The sequence below is a fragment of the Halichoerus grypus genome, chromosome 3 (assembly GCF_964656455.1).
Source record: "Halichoerus grypus chromosome 3, mHalGry1.hap1.1, whole genome shotgun sequence".
Taxonomy (NCBI): Eukaryota; Metazoa; Chordata; class Mammalia; order Carnivora; family Phocidae; genus Halichoerus; species Halichoerus grypus.
In genome coordinates, this window is record NC_135714.1 from 20,661,083 (window position 1) to 20,670,123 (window position 9,041).

The 9,041-nt window shown below is 46.3% G+C and overlaps 1 long non-coding RNA gene across 1 annotated transcript; it reads left to right on the plus strand.

Annotated features, from left to right (window-relative positions):
- The first annotated feature begins 3,043 nt into the window (after positions 1-3,043).
- Positions 3,044-8,830, plus strand: LOC118534648 (uncharacterized). The gene is made up of 3 exons (XR_004916815.2): positions 3,044-3,609; positions 3,911-3,958; positions 7,059-8,830. It is a non-coding gene; the product is annotated as an uncharacterized LOC118534648 (long non-coding RNA).
- The last annotated feature ends 211 nt before the right edge of the window (positions 8,831-9,041 follow it).

Sequence of the window (9,041 nt, forward strand, 5' to 3'; positions counted from 1 at the left end):
GGGTATATCTGGCCACTATTTTCCTTGGAGGGGGCACCAGGAAGTTGTGTAACTTAAAGTCTGGCTTTCTGTGGGCGCTTTATTGAGATTTCTTTATGACGGGGGCAAGCGCATGTACCATCTGCTCTGGAAGATGTCGTCAAGAACTCTGGGACCTCGATTGCCTGTTCGGCAGATGGAACAGACTCCGTTTTCTCTCTTCAGTGGGATCTTTGTCCTGGCTTTGACCCTGCCCTTGGTACACCTCTTTGCAGAGATAAAGGAGCTCTCTGTCCTGCTCAGCTGCCTTGATATTTATAAAAGGATCAGTCTTCATGCTCTCAGAGGTGTGACATCAGACTCTGCTGCCCACGCTTGACAAAAGCCGGGTTGTAAGAGATGCTCCTCTTGGGGACTGACTGAAGGCCTTGGAGTTCATCCATGAGGTGCCCAGGTGTGCTTCCAGGATGATAACGGAAGCCCTCCGAAGAGGGGATCTTGGTCAGATACAGTTAGGAAACACAGAGTTAAAGCAAACTTGGCTTATTTGCTTCTAATTTGATGATTTCCAAGAGAGGCTTACCATTTCTCAAATGTATTTGATCACAAAATATTTTTCGTGGGTTATCTTCTGGGCTAGTGACCAACAACATCCTTTTCCGAAATCTTTCTCTCGATCAGTGGTTCCCCAACTTTTGATCTCAGGACCCTTTACCACTCTTAAAATTTTTTGAGGACCCCAAAGTGGGTTCTACCTGTAGGTACTATATTAGAAATTAAAACAAAATTTTAAAATGTTTATTGATTTACTTAAGATCAATAACAAACCCATGTAGAGTAATATGACATGTTTTTGTGTGAAAAATTTGTTTTCCAAGATTAAAAATAATTTGCAAATTTCTTTAATGTCTGGCATAATAGATTCTCTTCACAGCTGGATTCTAATATCTTGTTTCTGCATTCAGTCTGTTGCTGTATCACATGTCATGGCCTCTGGAAAATTCCTCTGTGCACACTCATAAGAAGATGAGAGGAAAAAAGGCAAAAAAGCTGAGGTGCTTGGGTGGTGCAGTCGGTTAAGCGACCAGCTCTTGGTTTCGGCTCAGGTCATGATCTCAGGGTCCTGGGATGGAACCCTGGTGTCTGGCTCTGCGCTCAGCAGGGAGTCTGGTTGGGGATTCTCTCTCTCTCTCTGCCCCTCCCCACCTCTCTCAAATGAATAAATAAATCTTTAAAAAAGAAAAAGGGCAAGGGGAACCCTCCTACACTGTTGGTGGGAATGCAAACTGGTGCAGCCACTCTGGAAAACAGTATGGAGTTTCCTCAAAAAGTTAAAAATAGAACCACTATGACTCAGCAACTGCACTACTAGGTATTTATCCAAAGGATAGGAACATAGTGATTCAAAGGGGCACATGCACCCCAGTGTTTATAGCAGCAATGTCCACAATAGCTAAAATATGGAAAGAGCCCAGATGTCCATCGACAGATGAATGGATAAAGATGTGTGTGCGTGCGTGTGTGTGTGTGTGTGTGTGTGTGTACACACACTAGAATATTACTCAGCCATCAAAAAGAATGAAATCTTGCCACTTACAACAACATGGAGGGAAATAAAAGGTATTACGCTAAGTGAAATAAGTCAGAGAAACACAAATACCGTATGATTTCACTCGTGTGGAATTTAAGAAAACAGATGAACATAGGGGAAGGAGAGAAATAAAACAAGATGAAAACAGGGAGACAAACCATAAGAGACTCTTAACTACAGGGAACAAACGGTTGCTGGAGGGGAGGTGGGTGGGGGGATGGGGTAACTGGGTGATGAGCATTAAGGAGGGCACGGGATGTAATGAGCACTGGGTGCCGTATGCAACTGATGAATCACTGAATTCTACCTCTGAAACTAAAGAAAATAAATAAATAAAGCTTTAGTGGTATTATAAAAATAGTTTTGATCATGTAGACCTCCCGAAAAGGTCTCAGAGACCCCGAAGGTCCCTAGACCACACTCTGAGTCTAGTTGTTTTTCTTGGGTTCAGTCAGATCTCTTGAGAATTGTGTATCTGGTTGCATCAGTTCCAACAGTCGCTTGTAGTGAACTGTGTTCCGTCATGTCCACATTAAAGGAGATGACCAGGGGAGGGAGATACTGACAGGATTTTTTACTGCTATTACTAAAATGAAGTTGTTGGATCCTTCATTTTCAATGTCGAACAATACGCTCTTTAGGAAGGCTCGGGCTGACAGGTTTTACTTCTCAGAACCAGAAATGGCTTCACCGCCCAGCAGTGTTTATCCTGTGAGTCTCATGTGTGTAACTTGCTTCCCTCTTTGTACTGGCCGACAGGAAGCTCAGCCATGTTTGTGGTCCAGCTTTTTACAAAGTACCTAAGCCCTTGTGGGGTTGATTGGGGCCATTGCATTCACTTTATCCTTTCTTCCCCCAGACTTTGTTTTCTTACTCCAGTTTTCTATGTTGTGTCGCATGTTAGACCCCTCATGTTACAATGAGGCAGGGCACCAACAGTATTTATTCAGTTAAGAACCAGGTATAATCTAGTAAGGGAAATGAAGTGAATTCACACATAAGATTGGAACATGAAAAGTGCCTTTAAAGATGCTCAGAGTGTCTTCTGACACTGGACATACACAAACCCTGTGTCCCTGTAGTTCTCTTCCCGATGCAGCGGAAATGCTCTTGTAGATTGACCAATAGCCATGTACCAGAATGTTCACAGCAGCCAAATGTCCGTCCACAGTACGATGGATAAATAAGCTGTGAGATATTCACATGATGGGATACGATACAGCAATTAGAATGAACGCTACAATGAATCCCACAAATAATGCTGAATAAACGAAGCCAGTTGCAATAGTACTTTTAGATTCCATTTAGATGAATAAAAACGGTAAATTAAGCCATACAGTTAGAAGTCAGGACGGTGGCTGCTCTTGGGAAGGGGGAGGGTTAGTAACCGGGAAGTGGTACAGGCCGTCTTCACGGTGCTGATAGGCTTGATTTTTTTTATCTGGGTGCAGGTTCCATAGGTGTATCGAGTTTTTGGCTACTTCCCTGAGCTGTATAAATTCACATTCTTTTCTAAATGTACGTCATACTTAAGGTTTTTTTTTAAAAAGGGTGCAGAGATGGGCTCTAGAAGGAAAAGAAGTTGAATCTGATTTAGAAGAATAAGAAGTGGAATCAGGAAACTTGGCAGAGAACCCTGCTGTTCAGTATATAAAGTGTATATAAAGTGCCCAGCAAATTCCTGGGCCAGCAGAGGCCAGATTAATGAGAGCTGTTATCACTGGCTGGGCAGCTGACATTCCAACAGAGCTATGAAAAACGCCTGGGATTCAGACAGGCAGTGAGTGACAGAGGTGTGGACTCAGCAAAACTAAGCCCGTCTTTGAGAGCTGGTTGGGCCTCGGTGCAGGTGTGTGTGGGGAGACAACCGAACCGTGGGCTTTGCCTGCCCTGTGTGCCACCGGCCTGGGCTTGGCCCAGAGCAGGCGCTCATTAGGGTTTGGATGGACTGAGTGATCAGTTGAAAGAATGAGGGAGGACCAGATGAAGGGAATGGCAGATTCGGACCATGTGTGGGGGACACCTGGAATGTCAAGCTGGTAAGTTCTACTTAATTGATAAACATGAAGCATTAGAAGCAGGAAGTGGTCTGAAAACGTTAAAACAAAGCCAGCGTGCTCGCCCCAGAGCAGGGCTAATCACCCTGGTGGTCGGAGCAGGGCAACCCTGTTCCCTGTCCACGGGAGCTAAGTTCAGATACAAAGAATAAGCACTTAGGTTAATGGCAGTGTGACAGACGAGTTTTTATCTTTTGAATCCGATTGAAAATAATGGGCTTGCATTTTGTATTTTTTGCTTTTTAAAAATTTCTGATGAAAGTAATCTTACTGTATTTTACAGGTCCGCGATGGATTGGTACTCAGAAACAGAAGCTGAGCTTCGCCCCAGGTAGGTTGAAAAGCACTGAGCTGGAGGGTAAATCTGATGTTCTCAGGTCCACACCAGTCCAAGGCGGGGAAGTCCGATGTGCTCAGCAAGCTGAGAGCTCGTTGCCCGACCGAGGCTTCTCTGTTCTGACGCAGAGAACCGATGAGAACACCCTGGTCTTAGCCCCTGGCGGGACTCCGTGGACAGGGGAGTTCACTCACAGACCTCTCCTGCTTGGTGCCTGAGGCCTTCTGCAGTTGATTCTGCCTGTCGGTAGGGAAATGCACAGCTCACTGGCTACGCCTGTGTGTGAGATGGTGGGGGAGCCCCTGGGGAGCCCGCCCGGGCATCCCACCGAATATGCGCCTGAAGAGGGGCAGGAACTCGGCTGCCAGCTTCCCTGGAGAAGGGCTTCCGGGGCAGTGGCAGCTAGCTTACCCTCCCTGAGGCTCTCCCAGCTGATGGGAAGCAGCAGGGTGCCTTTCGCTCCTCCACTAAGTGGTGTTTCCCAAACCCTGATCCTCTGAACACCCTGGGGAGAAAGAAGAGGTCGCTACTCCTCATGACAGTTGGAAAACACTCTGCGGCCCTCTCCTTTTCCTGGGGTTCTCCGTGTGACCATACATAATTAAAATAAAATGCAAAAAAAAAGGGGGGGGGGATGCTTTGTCCAGACCCTTTTGGTTGCAAGTGACAGAAAAACCAAACTGAAATGGTGCAAAAGGAAGTTCAGTGGTGTAACTGAAAACTCTAGAGTCACAATCAGTTTATATCGTTGTGGTCATTTTTCCAAATACGAAAGTCCTAGTTCACAATCATGTGTGAATGTAAAAAGTATTACACCCAGAGCCTCAAGGAAGAGGCACGCTGGATCTCCTAGACAGTTAACAGGTTTTACCTCCCCTGGTAGACGTTAACTGCTCCCTTTACCCAGCACCTCACTCTCTCTCTCTCATGGGAACACTTCACCCCACCCCCCACCCCCCACCCCTACTCCCCGTTGGCTCATTCCACCCGTTCTATCTCCCTGCTCTGGGTGAAGCTGACTTTACCCCGCACTCCAGGAGTCGTAGGCTCGCCGTCCACGTTTGGCCAATCAGAAGGTTGGGCAGACTCCTGGCCCCTGGGATTGGATCTGGGCTGGGCATGTGACCCAAACCAGCCTCATCAGGTCTAGCTGGAGTTAATCTTGCCTGTTGGCTTGTGTGGTCAGACTAGAGGAAGGTGTCTTTTTCACCAGATTTAGAGGTGTTGGCAGCCATCTTGCCACCATGGGGTTGGAGCTGGTCTGAGACTAACACCATTGGAGGAGGAAACAGCAGGAGATAGAAGCCAGGTCCTGATGCTGTTGTTTCTACCTCCTGGATCCATTTGTGTCTGAAGCAAGGATATGTCTGAATTAATAAATACTGTTATTAGTAAGTTCCCTTTTTGCACCATTTTAAATTGGGTTTTTGTCAAATGCAACCAAAAGAGTTTTGACTAGGGCATCTCAGTTTTATATTTTAAAGAGTTATGGGTTTTTTTGTTTTTTGGGGTTTTTTTGTTTGTTTTTGAGAGAGAGAGAGAGAGAGAGAGGGAGGAGCAGAGGGAGAGGGAGGGAGAGGAAGAATCTTAAGCAGGCTCCACACTCAGCATGCAGCCTGATGGGGGCTCTGTCTCATGACCCTGAGATCGTGACCCGAGTCGAAAACAAGAGTCCGATGCTTACCTACCCTGCGCCCCTCAATTTTATGTTTTAATTACTTTTCCGAAATGTGCGTCACATGTCATTTCCACCTTATATAAAGGCTGTTCAACACAGTTCAGCCTCTCTTTATGACTTGGACTTACTGTTATTGTACAGATGTGCCTGAGGGGCTGCCGGGGCGGGTCAGGCGTGTACCTGCTGTGCTTGTGAGCTTTCTGGCTTTCTGTGTTTCTTATCTCTGCCCTGCCTCGCAGCTGTAAGGAGCAGCCTCCGGCTTCATCTCGGATTTGTTGCTTCTAGGCCGCAGTGAGATTGGAAAGCGGTTAGCCAAAATTTTGGAATCTGGCATCAAATGAAAGTAAAAGCTTTTAATGTGGATTTGGAGGCTCTGGTATGGATGAATTGCAAGGGCTTTGTGACATTTTGGCTGCCCCGAGGGTTTTTTTGGTATTCACTTTTTGTTTCTGCATGGTTCTGGATAGATGAGGTTTCCTGATTTTTCTGTTGGTTGAGACTTTTACTGTAACAAGATTTTCACACTAAAGGATTGTGCAGTGTGAGCAAATGAGCTAGGGTTGAAATGTGTTATAACTTAGCAAAGTTAACTCAGTTTCCTTCAAAGAAGGAACAGTAACCGGCAGCAGTATTCTGAATGCCAGGCTGACCTTTAATTTGTTTTGTTTCTTTTCTAAAACAACCCCTTTATTTTCAACCTCTAATCACATACACTGACTTGTGAGGGGAGAAAAAAAAAAACAACAACAAACAAGTATGCTTGTATCAGAGAGAGTGGTTCACTTAAGGCAGATGTGGAATCAATTTGGACAAATGTGAGTTGCCAGCTTCTGAACTTTTCTGCTAAATATATGCACCCTGGAATACATTGGAGCCACTTCAGCCTCGTAAATGTGATGCTGGAATATTGGGTACACATCTGTAAGGGGCATGCGGCTGGCTGCCCTTGCTAAGTTGAGTGAAAACCCAGAAGGGGCACACTCTCTCTGAGAAGCTCAAATGAAGACAATTGTGTTTAGAAAAAAATATAACTGAAATCTGGTTTTGTGATTACTAGGAAAATGGCAGCTCTGGGGATTAACTTGCAGAGTAAGCAGAATCTGCCTTCTAAAATGGCTATTTTTTATTTTTATTTGTGCTCCCACTCGATGTGGACTCACATTACAGATATAAAATACCCAAGCACAAAGCCATTTAGTTGGTTTTTGTAATCAAGAGAGCAGGACTCAGTTTCTGCTGGCCCCTGCCTTTTGAACGTTGGTCTGTGGCTTTGGGGAGTTAGGCAGAGGATTGAAAATCCCAAAAGGGTCACTCTAGTTTTTTGTTTTTTGGGGGTTTTTTTTGCTCACCAAACACATGACTTGTCGGTTCATTTGGGCTCTCCATGAACTTCGTACCGGCTCTTGTGAAACACAGTGGCTTTCAGTGATGAAGAGAGAGTGATTGCCGTGAGCATCAGTGAACTCGGCACAGCCTGTCCCACCAGCCCTGGCCTCCTGGATATGTGCTTCCAGCCAAGGAAAGGGAAGACAGGGAAGGGCAGTTGGTTCTCCAGTGTCTAGAATGCCGAACACAATTACATAAACATAGTAGGTGTTGTGGGCTGAATCGTGTCCCCTCAGAATCCGTATGTTGAAGTTTTAACCCCCAACGCCTCAGAAGGTGACTGTATTTGGAGACCAGGTGGGTCTGAGAGAGATGATTAAGATAAAACGAGGACATCAGGGTGGGTCCTAATCCAGTGTGACTGGTGTCCTTAGAAGCAGTGGAGATAAAGACACTGACTCACAGGGAAGGAAGACTGGAGACACAGGAAGAAGACGCCATCTACAAGCTGAGGAGAGAGTCCTCAGAAGAAGCCAGGCCTGCTCATAAGCTTGATCTTGGACTTCTAGGGTCCTGAACTGTGAGGAAATCCATTTGGGTTGTTGAAGCCCCCAGTCTGTGGCAAACTCATGCAGTGGCTCCACGGTAAACATCTGCCGGGGGTCGTTACGTCATCCCTTGTGAATATCCTTCTCTCAAACTAAATTTCTTTATCATGTATCATGGCCTTACCTTGAGGCTGAACTTCCTCCAAGGTTCGCCCCTGCCTACCTTCCCATACTGCTCAGTCACACGACCCTCCCTTCTAGCCCGCTGATGTACTCGTGCCCCTCAGAATGCCGCTAGTGCCTCCCTGCCCCTCCCCATCCCTCTGCCCTCCTCCGCTCCCTGTGGAACACCCTCTTCCCCGTCACTTATCTAATACCACAGTAATTTCCAGACCTATTTAAAATGCGTCCCCATCCCCCCCCCCCCAAGCCTTCCTTGACCTTTACTTTCCCTTTGGCTTCTTAGGGGTTTACACCATGCATGTGGCATAGAGTGGCATGACTCCCTTGGATGGTGATTTTATCACCAGCAGATGGCAACTCCCTCCCACCTTCAGCTCAGGTTAAAACCCTTGGCATCATCCTTGCCTCCTCTCTTTTCCTTCATACCTAACAGTCAACCTGACAGGAAACCAATGGACTCTACTCTCCAAACACCTCCAGACTCTGAAGCCTTCTCATCCTCTCTACTGTTATAATCAGTGTTTAAGCCACCATCTGCCCTTGCCTGGATTCTGATGACAGCCTCCTAACAGAACTGTCAGCTTCTATCTTTGTCCCCTGTGGTACACAGATCCTAAGATGGCCCTGTGTACTCCCCACCTGAGTGTGAGCAGGATGTGAAGATATGGTGGATGTCATGCCTGTGATTAGGTTACTGAGTTGATGTTCAAGGATATCTCGGTTGGTTCTTACCTAATAGCTCTTTAGAGGGACCGAGTCCTTCCCAAAGGAATAGATTTGAAGTGTAAGGGAGATTCCCCTTCTGACCTTGAAGAAGCAAACAGCCATGTTGCTAACTGTCTGTGGAGGGGATCACATGGCAAGGACTTGAGAGTGGCCTCCAGGACAAGAGTCTTTCCCAGCCCATAGCTGGCAGGAAAATGGAATCTTAGTTCTGCGACCACAAGGATATGAACTCTGCCAACAACCAGTGAGCCTGGGAGAGGACCCAGAGCTTCAGATGAGATCATAACCCCGAATGACACCTTGCTTTCAGCCTGGTGGGACCCTAAGCAGAAGACCCAGCTAACCCATAACTGGACTACTGACCCAGGAAACTGACACAATAAACTTACATTGTTTTAAGCTGTTGGTAATGTAGTGGTTTTGTGGTTATTTGTTCTGTGGTACAAGGAACTGATACACGCCACTTGTTCTCCACACACTCACTAGTCAGAGTGATCCTGTCAGAATGAGAGCAGATCCTGTCTGACCCTCTTTCAGAAATGTCTCTTGTTGGCCTTGCAATAAAAGCCAAAGCCATGTTCTGACCTCTACCACCTCTGACCTCTGAGCGCATGTC